This window comes from Mchenga conophoros, linkage group LG20 (assembly GCF_057382185.1).
Source record: "Mchenga conophoros isolate Kocher_MC1m ecotype Shallow Benthic linkage group LG20, M_conophoros_male_GT1.1, whole genome shotgun sequence".
NCBI lineage: Eukaryota > Metazoa > Chordata > Actinopteri > Cichliformes > Cichlidae > Mchenga > Mchenga conophoros.
Genome location: NC_140545.1, coordinates 32,184,703 through 32,200,851, shown reverse-complemented (window position 1 = coordinate 32,200,851; position 16,149 = coordinate 32,184,703).

The following is a 16,149-nucleotide window of genomic DNA, read 5'->3' as shown; positions in this document are numbered from 1 at the left end:
CGAGCAAAGCATATTGACAAGCTGCCGAATGCAGCTTCAAGAGGCCCCCAGCTGCAAGTGCCAGATAAACTGCATTTGAAAAATTCAATCTTGCGTTCATGGATGCCCCTGAGTCCCTATAAATTATTAAAGCTTGTCCACCAAAAAAGTATGGAAAAAAACTTATAGTTAAGGAGCTAATGTCAGTCATTTCATAGGTGGCATGAGTGATCTGTTGTTACACAGACAAACTGCTATTCCCGCGTCACATTTTTAGCTAAAACCATCTGTTCTGAAAGGTGACACAGTCTAACTGGCCTTTATGAATGTTTCAGGGGAGACGAAGGAAAAGATGGCATTTCAACATTTAATAAAGTGTCCTTCCTTGTGTGTAACGATGGTTCTATATGTTATGATGTAGACTGACATTTTAAATAAGGCCTCTTTTGCTTTCTGAATACGATGAAGAAGATGGCAAATCAAAGCGCATAATGAGACTTGTGGCAGCTCCATTTGAACTCTCTGTCTCACTAAACAAAATCAAATGTTGGCACACAATTGCCTCTGATGCATCCCTTTTGTGTCTCCAAGAGTTCACTGGTTGAATGACATCTGAAGGTGACTTCCTCTACAAGTCTACATTTTTGATGCCTCTGTCCTGTCGCAGTCAATAAGCCATTTAATCTTGGTGCTGAGCCGAGTCGATGCAGCCGATGTCGTGTCCAGGGCTTATAGTAGACAAGATGAGGGTTCTGCCCGGGCCTGATAAACCATTCATTTCCTTGAGCTCCTTTGTTTTCCATTTGTTTCAGAGAAAAGAGCTCTTGGCCTATTTCAATCATGGGTGCCTCCCTTTAATGAGCTACTTTAATCCTTAGCAATGAACGCAGCATGCCTAGCCAGCATGACAAAAATGTACAAGATTAGAGGATTACTCACATTTTTGAATCCATGTGCTAATTTATGAACACAAGCAATTCTAGGAATCCCTTGCAAATTAATAACTATAATGAGAGTAGGTCTGTATCAGTGTTCATCTGAAAAGCTTGTGTTGCACAAACTGGCCTTACTGATATGGGTTAGGTTATTTTTTTTTCATTTACCTACATAGATAGGTTTTCATGTTTGTCGTATTAGTTTGAAAAAAAAAACTGTTATAGTTATTGAAGAGGAGGATTACTGCTTTGAAATCAGTTAATAGGAACAGTTGGAAAGACACAAATGTTACCCACGCTGTTTCTTTTTTACTTGTGATCTAGCAACTGCCATCAACACAGCTCATGGAACGAAGAATAGAGATGAAAACCTATGTTCACTGCTCAGAGGCATAAAAATGTCAATATTTTGTTGCCGTATGTACTCCTTTTTTTAACATACTGCATTCTGACGCTCCTGTTTTTACAAAGAAAACAGAAGGAATGAGTTCTTTGTTTGTATTAGCAATCTCTCAAGAGTCCCTACATGTTTTGCAAGCTAATCTTATATTTCCATTCATTGACATGCATAATAACAGACAAATGTTTTGGTTTTTTTTTTGCATAAACCAAATTCACAGGCCAGTGTTTATTTGTGTCTAATGACACATTTCAGTAGCATGAAAAAAGTGGTAGCCACAACAGGCAAAGGTCACATGAAAATACTGAGTTGGATCTGTTACTTACTGATGATAATAATTAGTCGCTCCATGGTGTAGTGGTTTACACAGTTACCTCGTAAGTGCAAAGCTCCTGGTTGAATTCCAGCTGGAGACAGACATTCTTGGAGACAGAAATTCCTCACACTCTTGCACTAGGATGGGTGTCTAGTATAAAAAATGCTAACACGCAGAGTTACCAACTATGGTGACCCTTTGTGACTAAGGGAGCAGTCAAACATAGCTTAATGACAAGTAGAAAAAATGCTAGCTGGAGTATTTGTTTTGAAGCCTTTTAAGTCCTGAAGCTGTCGCCGTCATGTAAATGATTGTCCCAGGCTAACTGTTAACCAACTCTATCAATTTCCCTCTTTGCCTTCTTTGCTTGCATTTCCAAAAGTGCTTATATTTCCACTATACCAGCTAACTAAAGATATCTCAAGATAAAAATCTAATCAGAATCAGAATCAGAATCAGAATGGGGTTTATTGCCAAATGTTGAGCAGGTTTACAACATTAGGAAATTGCTGCGGTGCTTCAGTGCAAACATGCTGTCATAAATAGCACTTAAATAGACATGGAAAAAAATAAAAGTAGGGATAAGAATTAAAAGTGCTACGTGGAAAGATATGTGCATGAGATATACATGAGATATATACATGAGAATAAGAATTAAGAGTGCTACGTTGAAAGATATATACATGAGTGCAGGTGGTGATCAGTGCCAAACATAGAATGATGCAGTGACACAGCGTAGGGTCATGTGTTAGTGGCGGGTACAGTCATATGGTTATTGTTCATGTGTCCAACAGCAGAGGGGAAGAAACTGTTCTTATGGCGAGAGGTTCTGGTGCGAATGGACCGGAGCCTCCTGCCTGAGGGGAGCAGGTCAAACAGACTGTGTCCAGGGTGAGAAGGGTCAGCTGAGATCCGAGCTGCACGCCGCAATGTCCTGGAGGTGTACAGGTCCTGCAAAGATGGGAGTCTGCAGCCAATCACCTTCTCAGCAGAGCGCACAACACGCTGCAGTCTCTGTTTGTCCCTGATAGTGGCTCCAGCGTACCACACGGTGATGGAGGAGGTGAGGATGGACTCGATGATTGCAGTGTAGAACTGCATCATCGTCCGTGTTGGCAGGTTGAATTTCTTCAGCTGCCTCAGGAAGTACATCCTCTGCTGGGCTTTCTTGATGACGGATGCTAGCAGACTCATGGTTAAGTGATGCAGGTTAAAGGCTCTAGCAATCTAACAGTGGCAAACGATTAGCAGCTAACTGCTAGATGGGTACATTTACACTCAAGCAATTATCTGGAGCAGCAGTCCCCACAGACTGGAGCAGCAGTCCCCACACCTGTCCGTGAATTGTTTGGTACCGGGCCGCGAGAGTGAGACTCGGGTGTGAAATGTATGGTTTTCAGGGTTTTTATCGGTTTTCAGCATTATTTTGTTATCGTTTTTTTCGTTAACTCTGTTTTCCTGGGTCTTTTCACGTGTGTTATGAATAAAGCTAATTTTTTTCGGTACCGGTACTAGTTTTATTTTGTTGTATTTATCCACAACACCTTAAAGGCCGGTCGGTGAAAATATTGTCAGGCACAAACCGGTCCGTGGCGCAAAAAAGGTTGGGGACAAAAATGTCAAACTGTATTCTTGTATAGCAAGAAACTGCCAAAACTTGCTGTGGTATTGGCTTCTGAAACTAGTTCTTGCCATTGGCCCAACATTTAATAGTGTCATTTTTCAGTGGCTACTACAAACAACCAAAATATTGCATTTTATAATAAAAAGTTAAGATGCCATCTAATTTCTCTCTAACAACATTATTGTACTATAATTAGCTAAGTATAGAGCCTAATGTTAAAAAAAAATACATATTTTTGTTTGATTAGATGTTAGGAAGTAGGCTATAACACTTTTCCCTCCATAAAATTTTATGAAATGGACAATTAATGTTGCATATTTCAGGTAATTTTGGATACTGGCATAGATCTTGATATAGATACAGAAAATGAATGTGATCAGTTTAGATATTTATTCAAAAATATTAAGATTTTAAACAAGTGATTTTTCTGTTCAATCACTTGTTTCAAATTTTTCAGTGTTATTATCGTCACAGGTTGATTAATACTGATTGGCTTTTAACTTCACTTTTTAGACTTCTGCAACTATTGTATGTGCGGGTTTCTATATGGAATATGAATATGAATGAAATACTGACTTTTCAATGGAGGTATTATTGTGTGGATGAAAGATCAAGTCCATTGTAGCTTATGTGGGAAACAATGAGTGTGAGGGGTGTTGGTGAGCAGACAAAGTGCCGTGGGACACCTCCCAGGCTCCTCGGGATCTGGCCACAGAACATCTCGGTAAATGCGGTCAGACAGATGAGTCTCGCCTCGGAGCGCTGCCTCCCAAGGGCAGAGTGACATTTTCTGGGGACAATATGGGACTGCAGTGACATAGAAAACACCCCCCTCCTCCTCTACACTGCATTTCTATGGCCCCTCTTCTTTTTTCCATCTCTCTATCCTTTCCTACTTTTCTCTTTGCTTTCCTTTCTCTGCTAATTTCCCTGATCCTGAGTGCTGCAGTAACTGCCTTCCGCCTTTTCATTCTGTTACAGGTCAGAAGACTTGACTAAGTTCCAAAAGCCTGGTGGCACTGCACCAGGGAGCAAAATGGATGAAAATGTGACTGGGTTCAACAAAGAAAAATGATTACTGACAGAAAAGACACACAATGCCAGAACAGTACGATGTTTTCAGAAAATTCTGTATGTAAAACTCAGTCATAAATATCAAAGTTTCTAAAATAAAGTTTTAAAAAACACATTACTAGTCACCAATTTGAGAGATGTTGAGTATATTTTAGGATATTTTTTAGGTTTTTTTTGGTTTGTTTGGCCCTGTCTAAGTAAGTAAGTTTTTAATTTTCTTTACTCTAATGTTCAAAGTTATTATCTTAATATTCAGCAGGTTGAGTTTTGGATTCATCCTCTAATGACTTCAACTAGTAATGTTTGATTATATTTGATTTGTTGTTCCTGTTTAATTTTAAAGAGTTTTAGATTCCTGTCCACCCTCAGTGTATAAATAGTATACTATAAATAGTACAATGGAAAGACATTGGCTTTTTACACTACTTTTTATACTGTTAACAAATAGTATACAAAACAGTATAAATAGTCTTGTCTTTCCATTATCATTTGTCAGAGTTTTGTTTATGTTCTTTGCACCTCACGTTTTAAATTACTATTCCTTTTTATGTTTTTTAACCTAAATTAAGAGTTCACCTTAGGTTATTTAGTGTACAAATATAGAAAGTAATACCTCAATGCTCATTATAGATCATCGCCATAAATGTAGACCAATAGTTTAATTAAGATGTATGTCAGGGTCCCCGCATGTATTTACTGTTCAGCCCCTTGTACAGGGCTGTCATCCATTTGAGTCAGACTGCGCATCTGTCATTGTGCATCGGTACAGTGGTCTGTATGACAGATGAGTCCTTCCCCCTCAGCAGGCACTCTCTCCGGGGAGGTGCAAATTTCTGCGCATCGAAGCATTGGCAATCACGCACAGCACCTTGATGAGAGACAGGCCCCTGCCACTTGATTGACTGGCATACTAACATGACGCGAAGGCTACAAACACCACATGCACGGAAACATAAAGACCACAGGCAACAAGCCACATCCTTGATACACAGAAACATGCTTGGACACACAGAACAAATCACTGCACATTAAGAGCTCATCTTTCACTCGCTCTCCTGGACTGAATAGTGTGAGTAGCTTATATCCATGGTTAATCTCATTTGGGTATGTCACAGAGGAGGGGACAGGTTGCTATTGAAGCTGCACGAATTGGGTATTACTGCTGATTACACAAACACAAGACTCTCCATCATGGTTGAGGATGTTTTATTGTCCACTTCAGAGGTAGGATAATATATTCAATCAGGGTTTGGAGAGTTTCTTGACATGGGTAGCAGAGGGTCAAAGACAATTAACTTTCAAGGGTCTGGTGAATCAGGGTTAAAAGCATCCAATCAAGTCAGGCAAGTAATTTGCTGTCTCCCTTGTTGCACTGCTAAAGCCAGTTAGTGGTCGATACAATTAAGACTTTGGTTCAAAACTGGCCCCGTTTCCCCTTGCAGTGACACCCTGCAGGTAGAGACGCACAGAGCAGGAAAAGATCTCTGCGGAGAGCTGTCTGTTGCACGGGGATTGTTTGACACTCTACTTTGATTGCTCTATTTTTCTGCGCTGGGTTTCACTGTAGGAGGCTAACGGGCTCAGTTCAAGACCGTCTTTCTGTCTGTCCTCCGCAATGACACCAAGCATAGCGCTCCCACAGCAGGACACTGATTGGGTGAGAGATTCAGCGCCTGGCAAGAGTGAGAGAGAGAGAGGAAGGACTCAGTGGTCCTGCTGTTTGTTTAAGAGCAGGAAGCCGTGTGGAAAGGCCTAATGTCTTAATTGGTGTGAGTGGCAACGGACGGTACCTGACGAGACCCATTAATCAGGATGGGTTGAAAAGACTAGAGGCTTGGATACCAAGAGAGAAGTGGAGGGGGCTGGTGAGTATCAGACCAGTGCTGTATTTCAAGCAGGGCCCTTTAGCAGCCTTCTCCTCCTGCCTCCCACAATCTCAGACACCCACTGACACCCTTGCAGCTGTGTCTGTCACTCTGAGTTACTCAACCACAGAGCGCAAAACAATGCAAAAATAATTTGAATTTATTTAGACTCACACACAGGCATGCAATCCATGGCATAATAACACAGCAACACAGCAATATTAAGTGTGGTATGTGAACAATAACATTGATCACTGATATGTGCAGGAGTGCTGAGGTTGTTGTTCCTCTGGGAGTTTTTCATCTCTGTTTGTCATGTTTAACATTGCTTTTGCTTCTGGGTGACAATGAAAGCTGTGTCTCACATCTCAAAGAGCTACCCTCCAGAGAATGATGCTGTAAAACAACAACATGCACATACTCAGACATGCACGCAGACATAAAGAGAAGAAATAATCACAGACACTTGTGCATAATACACACATACAAAAGTTTTCCCCTAAGTCGAGCCCATCAGACAGCAGCCATTATGTAGGGACTGATGTTCTCTGCACAGCGATTCTTTTTTCATCATTATATTTCTCAGTGCATTCTTTCACCATGTTTGCCCTGATCTCGTCTAGGTCACTTCACCCAATGGAGTAAAATGGAGACCCCAAGGCCAGGAGTTGTCCCGTGGACACAAACACCCATGTTTCGGGACAAAAACTGTGCCTCTGCTCCAGGCTTGCAATGAGAGATGTCACTTAAATGCCTTTTGCATTGCCTTTTTCTCTGGCCATTCATGGGCATACCATTAAAGCAAGGCCCTCTCTACATCTGTGTCACTGCATTTATGGCTGTCCTGCATTTCTGTCATTCACATAAGAATCCTTTTTAACATGATACCACTGTGATGCTGCAATAGAAATGCCCCATACTGTAAGTCATAAATACAATATGTTATTATTCATTTTGTAGCCACCTTTTTATATTTTCAAAACTTTAATGGATCTCCTACGCAGTGAGAATTTGGAGCATTTTGTGGACTTAGATGATAGTAACTCATTTTCAGCTAGGTGTAGTTATGCTGTGTTTACGCAAAATAATCACTTAAGTTCACTTTTTTAAATTTGCTCTCTGTACTGTTAATTGTCTCTTACATGTACAGTATGTTAAGAATTTCTCTTCAGCTTACATAACAATATAATTTTTTTCTAGTTTCTTTGAGCAGTGTTAGTCCTTCTGATGGAATTTCATTCACAGATGTGTCAGTTTCCAAACTCACTGGTGAATTTACCTCTCACTTTTCATTATTTGCAGGATGGTGTAAAAGAAAAAAGAGAGCATTTACACTCTGTTTCCTTCTAAAAAATTGTTCCCCAAACTGAGTGTAATGTCTTTATCACACAGGAACAATCAATTTCAAAATAATCACTGCAGGCTTTGACAGACCATGACCTAGTACCTACCCACAATAAGAGCATTCCAGCTGTATAACCCACCAACATTTCCAACCCCACACAATTGTTCCCATCAGGAAAAGTAAGCTGTGGAGGGACAGTTTGCTTGGTGGGCATTGTTTTCTTCAACTGTCCGCCCACCAAAACTCATCATCTTAATTGTCCCTTCTGTTGATGTGAAATTCAATAAACGTGGCAGGGACCATTTTGAATTGATTTTGAATAGATGCCACTGCCTGGGTGTCTACAATCGTGACAGCTCGAGGAAAGTTGATGTACTGTATTAGACAAAGTGTGCATGTGCGTGTAGTTGGGGGTGCGGGTGGGGGCCTTCTTCATTATCTTGACTTGAAAAGTGTTTTGCTCAGAAATGTGGCACACCAGTGACAAATTGTGTCGGCATCGCCCACCCTCCATTTTTTTTTTTTAACATAACCTTGCTAGTAGTGCATAGCAAATCTGTCTCTTCACATTTGTATAGATATGTTCAATTGCTTACAGGGCATGAATTTCTCTTTGGCGCTGGAAAAGAGGGAGGTAAAAATGAAAGACCATCAAGTCCTTACTTTTCACATGGCTGCACTCAACCCATTGCTCTTTGATAGCATGCCTCTGCAACTTAAGCTGTGAATAATGATGGTTTTTTTTAGCCCTTTTAACCTTGACTCATATACAGCTTGACCAATCTTTAACATGCTGCAATTCCTGGCCACTCCCTGTTCGAACTGTTGCCCTCAGGCAGACGGTACAGGGCAATCAGAGCAAGGACTAATAGACTCAAACACAGCTGTTATCCAACTGCAATAACACATCTGAATACTACAAAAAAATGTCCATCACGCCACTCTTGTGTTAATCTATGCACGGTCTGAAGCATGTGTGTGGGAATGTATGTGAATGTTTTACTGTTATATCTTATTAGTATTTTAAGTATTCTATCTATTTTATTTATTGAATTTTATTGTTTTATTTATATTTTGATATTGCTAGGGAAGATGCAATGATCGGGGACCATTCTTAATTTCGTTGTTCTCATGACAATGACAATAAAGTTTCTGATTCTGATTCTGATTCCTAGTGCTAGTGCTGTCCCCTGGGAAACCACCAGTAAAATACTGGTGGTGTTGGTTTCAAAGAAGATAAAGCTTGTCAATTTCAAAATGAGGTGTGTAATAACAGGTGATCATTTGGAGAAATGCATTCATTTATTCATCTAGAGAATTAATATTCTAGAGGTTAGGACCTACTTTAGTGTACTGAATGCACTAATGGTGGTAAATCATACAAACATAGAAAAAGGATATGTAATTCTCCCAATTAATTGATCTCTTTCCATGGCTATTTTTCTTTATTACAAAATAGGATGAAATGCATTTGACTGCTCTTTCTTGATAAATCAGCAGTATTGATCTGTAGAATCAACGGATGTGTTCTACTCTCCAGACAGCAATCAAGACATTCCAGCGCTTGGCACCCATTTCCTCTCTCCTCCTCAGGCTACATTGATTTTATGAAAGAGGGGCTCTTCTAAATCTAGTCGGTACTTTAAAACATCATAGTCCTCTATAGCCCATTATCATCATGGCTCATGAGGCCTTTCTGCCATTTGGAATGACAGCTATTTTGGAGAATCTTGCCAGGAGGTTTGCCTTATTCCCATTTCATCTATGTTTTTAAAAACTCCATTGCTTTCATCCTCTTAATTTGTAATTTTCCGTGTCAAAGAGGTTTGATGTTTTTTTTTTTTCTTTACAGCTTGCGAATATTAACTCACTGCATCACTTTATGTCATATTATATCGACACTCTATATTATATACTGATATTGGGTGACTGCTGCTCCCACACGAGAACCTGAAACTGCAATAAGATGCAAGTGGACAAGCTGTCTGTTTCTCAGCAGATTAAGGCCCAGTGATTGTAGTTCTGAAATAATATTTGTGTGAGACCTGGAGCTGTTTGGCAAACTCAAGAAGTCACTATAACAAGAAAAGATTCGCATGATTTGGAAAGATAACTATTAGTAAAACAGTAACTTGTCTGCTCATACTGGGAGGTTGTAAGCCTTGAAGAACAATATACCATTCTTTAAATGCTTTGAAAAATGATTCCTAATTATTTGAACTTTATTTACTCATAACAAGTTATTATTCAAACAAGGAAACAATGTCCAATTTTAAAATTATTAATCAAGCAAGTCAAATTTTTGAAAAAATGACCACCCTTCTAAACAAATATGGGGTTATAGTCATATAGTTTAGCAGATTGTGAAAATTACATACATGAACAGATTCCTTTATATGAAAGTTTGCACCCATTTCAAATTGAAATTATTAAGAACATGTTAGATCAGATTACATTCAGTCTAACAAATAATCATTATTCTGACAGAAGCTCAGAGTTTTTGCAACATAACATATAAGTTGTGGATTACTCTTTATTCATTTCACACTCGGCATCAGTAGCGCTTTTCACAGCACAAGGTTAACTTCGCCTAGGGAACCTGCTGTCTATAATGCCTAATCTACTTACAGAACATTTGGCCTTTTTTCTGGAATAAACCCTGGTCAGGTTTGTGGCTCATGTATCTTATTTTGTGTGGATCAGGCCTAAAGGTCTGGAGATTTTTAAAATGATAGAAGCTTTCAGCCTTTGTCTTTAGGGCTCCAGATTATGTGGATTTGGAACTGACAGTGGAGAGCTGACCCTTCTAAAGTCAAGCATGTGAGATATGTCTGTGCAGTTGTTCAATCTCTGTGAAAATGCTTCATGTTGTTTCCTACTGGAGTAGATTAGATAGACTAAAACACTTTTTATGCTTAATAAATTCCTCCTACAGTGAAAAGCATTAGATTTAACCCCATCTTTGTAATGTATAATGTATGTTTTTGTTATTATAACATTACTGCAATGTATTCCACCATATCTGTGGTGTATGGATTGGATTAGATACAGAATACATAAAGGGATTAGTACGATCAGCGTCAATCTCCGGCAGAAATGATTTATAATGCCTAGGGTGTACTTGTTCTTTTGAGACAAAGACAAGTCATGATTAATTAGTTGCAAAACATTGCAATATTGCAGTGACGCATAAGGTGAAGAAAAAACAAATTTAATTTGGAATATCTGTTCCGTCTGATGTATGAATTTTTCTGGTGCGCTTGTAATTGTGCTCTTGCACAGTAAATCTCCCATTCTGTTCGGTGAAACGCAACCCTCACAACTCACCTGGGAAATACATTCTGTTATTGCTTTGGATAAATAAATAAATTCAATTATGTCCTATGCATCGAATAACTTGGCTCAGCTGTGCCTGTTTCAAAGTGACTAATGTTACAATGGGGAGCAGTAACAGAAACATGGGAGAGCGTTCCTGACATTAAAGCAGATATCATCATACAAACTCAGACTCAGCCTATCAATGCTGGCGTCACTCCCACGTCCAACACCTATGCAGAACAGATTGAGAAGTTTCTAATTTCAGCCAGGTTTATTGAGGCGTCAGATTGCACCTGCTGTGGGCATACACACCGATGGCCTTTCAGACCTTAACTTTCTGTCTCAATCAGGGAAAATGATTGCCTGCCTGGCTGCTACCTGCCTGCATCATCCTGTAATTATACTTACTTCCATTTAGAAACACATGCCTAGCAGCTCTGACTGGAACCTGACAGCTCCCACTGAAAGACTATGGGCTGGGTATCATAAAGGACACAGCTAGTAGATGAGGTACCAGATGAGGTCTTCTTGTGCTGCCTCTGTTTTTATTTAAGGATAAACGACTGATTCTATAGTAATCACAATCACAATATCTTGTTAACACATTTGTCTTCTTATGCCAAGTTAAATCTTCACATTGTGCATTTCTGTTCCAGAATCATTCAAACAGTACTGTCTATCTATGTAGGACTACAGCTTTGAGATTCTTTTAAACATAAATCCAAAACTGCCCAACAGGATCCAGCAAAACAACAGCACCTCCAGCACACACGATAATAATGCTCACATTTTTCAAACAACGCCCCGAGAGACCACAGTGGGTCCATCCTAACAGCTGCAATAGTTCACAAGTTTGGCTTAATTTCACAAAGCGTCTGTTGTGCACAGTTTTGTTTGTTGTGTAAGTTCCGCCAAAGGATTTTTGTGCTTTTTGTCTAAACCGAGCCTAGTTGTTTAGAAGTTAGCTGGGTAGAGTCATGACACAATAAGCTGTGTCACCATCTGTTTAGAGAAGGAAACATTAAACACTCCTGTACACAAGTTTGTTTTCTCTTTCCTTAATGAGTGGAACAAAAAACTGTACACATCAGCATAATGGTATAATATCGCTTGTTTTCCAGCTGTTTCTAGATGCTACAGATGGTTCTGGGGATGTTATCTTTTCCTTACTACATTTTTAAATAGTTACTTTAGAAAAGATGCTACAAAAAGAACTGTGTATTTGAATGGGATCTTCTATGTTTTTTGGTGCTTATATTAAAGGAAAATAATTACCATTATCCTCATATGCCATAGACCGAGCATCCTGTTTCAATTTGGTGTTCTGTTTAAGCCATCTTTCCCTCATGACCATTGTTGCCCTGCATTGTTGTCTGCTCTTTCAACCACTGTACCACCAAGGCATCAGCTTATAGGCTCTGAGGAGATGTTTACTTGTCACTTTCCAAATTTATTTGTATCATTTTTGTGAGTTTGGAGCCTAGATGCCAAACTCTGTATATTCTTCTTCAGTAATTATTTTAAAGGTGATTTGTAAGAATAAAAGAACAAAAACAAACCACAGTCACATTTGTTGCCAAAACCCAGCAGTTAGAAGATATCTTGTCAACAGAAATGCTAAAATAAATGCAAGTGACCTTTTCTACAAGTTGTATACTGAAAAAAATAATCTGTTACTATTAGTCATTGTTTGTGAGTCTGAAGTGAATGCAGGATAAGCATCAACAAAAAAGACAGACCAACCACAAACAAAACGTTAAGCTGGAATGCTGAGACACACAACCCAAAAGTGACGCGCCACAGCTGAATGCCTTGACAATGGCTAATTTATCTGTCATGTCCGTGGCATATGCCTCAATTAGAAAGTAATTTTCTACATACATCATTGTTCAGCTTCCCGGTCTATTTTTCCCGCTTTCCACAGTGGTTCAGCTGCAACAATGCTATACATTAGGTGCATTATCGCTGCCTCCAGGGGCTTTTTGATCACAAAACATAGCATCCAGGTTTCTAGGGGACTAAAAGAGAAATTTGGGGCAGGGTTATGCATTGCATCAAGATGATGGGCCATTTTGCCAAATGGAACCCAATATGGAATGACTTTCTTTAGGAGCTGCAGACAATGGCCATCAGAGCTGCAGGCCAGAACAAAGAGGCTTCATTATCATCTGTGGCTCTCATTCCGTTACTCTTGGAGTGATGAGGAAATCAAATAGAAGAGAAAACTACACAAAACGGAAGTAAATGTTCAAGGTTATACAACTGATGGAAATGTGTTGAAGCCATTTTTTTATTTTTTGTCTTGCTTGTCAATAATTGCATCAGCTTCTGGATGTGGCCATATCACATTTCTGCAGGATATAAAGGACAAGTCAACCTGTGTGTGCTGTAATGAGCTTTTTGATTAAGAATGAAAATCCGCTGGAGGGGGGGGGGAAAGTCTTGTGATAGAGTAATTTCCTCTCGTGCCACTATGTGCCTGCCTGCGTACACCGAGAACATTAAGCTGCTGCTGTAGCCGCACGTTCACATCCTCCTGCTTTCCATGCAGTCTGCCCAACCAGTAAGGCAAGGCAAGGCAAGTTTATTTGTATAGCACAATTCAACAACAAGGTGATTCAAAGTGCTTTACAGAGACATTAGAAACAAAAACAAATAAAAAGCATGATTTAAAATTGATTAAAATTGATTAAAATTGATTAAAATTGTTTTGTTTGTTTGTTTGTTAACTAATTAACAAACAAACAAACAAAACAGTATATAAAATCAAAACAGATAAAATCAGAACAATAGATAAAATCAGTAGTTAAAATGTTAGTTTTGAAATTTAAGCTTAAAAGTGTGGATTTGGTGCTTTATTCAAATGCAGCTGAGAACAGGTGAGTCTTCGACCTGGATTTAAATAAACTGAGTGTTTCAGCTGATCTGAGGCTTTCTGGGAGTTTGTTCCAGATATAAGGAGCATAAAAGCTGAATGCAGCTTCTCCGTGTCTGGTTCTGGCTCTGGGAACTGATAAAAGACCGGATCCAGATGAGCTGAGGGATCTGGAAGGTTCATACTGGGTCAGGAGGTCACTGATGTATTTTGGTCCTAAACCATTCAGAGCTTTATAGACCAGCATCAGAACTTTAAAGTCTATCTTCTGACGGACAGGCAGCCAGTGTAAAGACCTCAGAGCTGGACTGATGTGGTCCACTTTTTTGGTCTTAGTGAGGACTTGAGCAGCAGAGTTCTGAATGAGCTGTAGTTGTCTGACTGATTTTTTAGGTAGACCTGTAAAGATGCTGTTACAGTAATCAAGCCTACTAAAGATGAATGCATGGACTAGTTTTTCCAGGTCCTGTTGAGACATCAGATCTTTTATCCTTGATATATTCTTGAGGTGATAGTAAGCTGATTTTGTTATTGTCTTAATGTGTTTTTCTAAGTTTAGGTCTGCATCCATCACTACACCCAAATTTCTCGCCTGGTTTGTGGTTTTTAGGTGTATAGATTGAAGTTCTCTGGTGACCTGTAATCATTTTTCTTTGGCGCCAAAGACTATTACCTCAGTTTTGTTTTTGTTTAGCTGGAGAAAATTGTGGCACAACCAGTCATTAATTTCCTCAATGCATTTACCAACAGCCTGTACAGGGCCTCGGTCTCCTGGTAACATTGTGATATATACTTGTGTGTCATCTGCATAGCTATGATAGTTTATTTTGTTGTTCTTTATAATCTGTGCCAGTGGGAGCATGTAAATGTTAAACAGAGGGGGTCCCAAGATGGAACCTTGGGGAACTCCACATGTGATACTTGTCTGCGCAGATGTGAAGTTACCTATTGATGCAAAGTATTTCCTGTTTTCTAAGTAAGCCAGAAACAAGCACTTGTGTTTGACATTCATGCATCTCTGTACATTGGGGGGTTTTTTTGTTTTTTTTTGCTTTTGTTTTTTAATGAGATGGCTTGGTGGCAGCTATTTATCCTTCAAACGCTCATATTAGAGCTTACTTCAGTCAGCTTCACTTAGGCTTGCACTCAAACATTATAAATCCGTGTCTCAGAGGAAAGTAAGCAGAATGGCCTGAAATAGGAAAGAGGCTATTGTTGAGAGTGCATTAACAAGAGGTGTGCTACTCTGTCTGTCACTCTTTGGAAAAAGTCTCCGTCATCAGCCTCATGGTTAACACACCTCAACCTTGTTATCTACTACCTCCCTCTCTTTCTATCTCTGTTTCGTTGTCTTTGTGTGTCTGTGCATCCTATTTGCATCTGTTGTAGTTTTGGCCTATGTGCAGAGTTCATTACTCTCTTTCTCGCTTCATTACAGCCTAAAGATGGGCTGTCATCACCATTGACGGCTGCACATTAGTATTTCCCCTCTCTCTCCTCCCCCCACTCCTGTGAGAGGACACCCAGCGCAGCAAAGCAGACAAGATGGTGTCATGTGGCATGCGCATGTTTTTGTGTCTCTTATTTGGGAGATGGAGCTATTTCAGTGCTCTCACAAGAATCTCTGAGCTGTTATCAGTGGAAATAAAAGTCACCTGCCTGTAAGAGATCCAAGAAAATCAGCCAAGAGGAGGAGCAGGAGAGAGAATGAGGGATGTTTCTAATTAGAGCCCATGGTGAATTTGGTGGCAGTGGTGGAGTTGTGGTGATGTCTGTTTTGCTGTAAAGCTTCGGGGCACTGGTAGACTTCCACTGGCTGTGTATTGATGACATGCTGCGTCTGCATGTAGAGATAATCAGCCTCTATTCAGATGAGGATCAGGCAGGTTTGTTTGCTGGAATCCTTAGCACCGTATCCCTGCCATATAAACACCATGCACGCCATGCGTGGCGGGAGGCTGTTGCTGCCGCCAGAGGTAACAGAGATGAAGCATAGCTGCTGATTGAATTACAGCTTTCATCAAGTGATTTTCTTTTGAGTTACCGTATGAGTCATAGTTGCTTCATATTCTCCTTTTGAAAAGTTTTCATCATCAGAATTAACTTTTTCACAGAGCAGAGTAGTTCAGAAGAGTCTTTGACAAGTCACTAGTTCTGAGTGAAGGCTACTGAGGCTCTTTGCAAGATAATTTATAACTGACATACCAATGTTGGAGATTTGAACAGCAGGAATATATTTTGGGAAAATTGTCAAAGGGGATAAAGTACAAGGATACCATTTCTAAAAATCAAAAAAGGTACTACTTGATATATACAAGTTCAGGTAGCTGAAAACCTTTATTTATTCATTTAAACAGGACCTGATTATTGTTGCAGAGCCTCTTGTGTCTTCACCTCTCATGCTCCAAATACTTATAC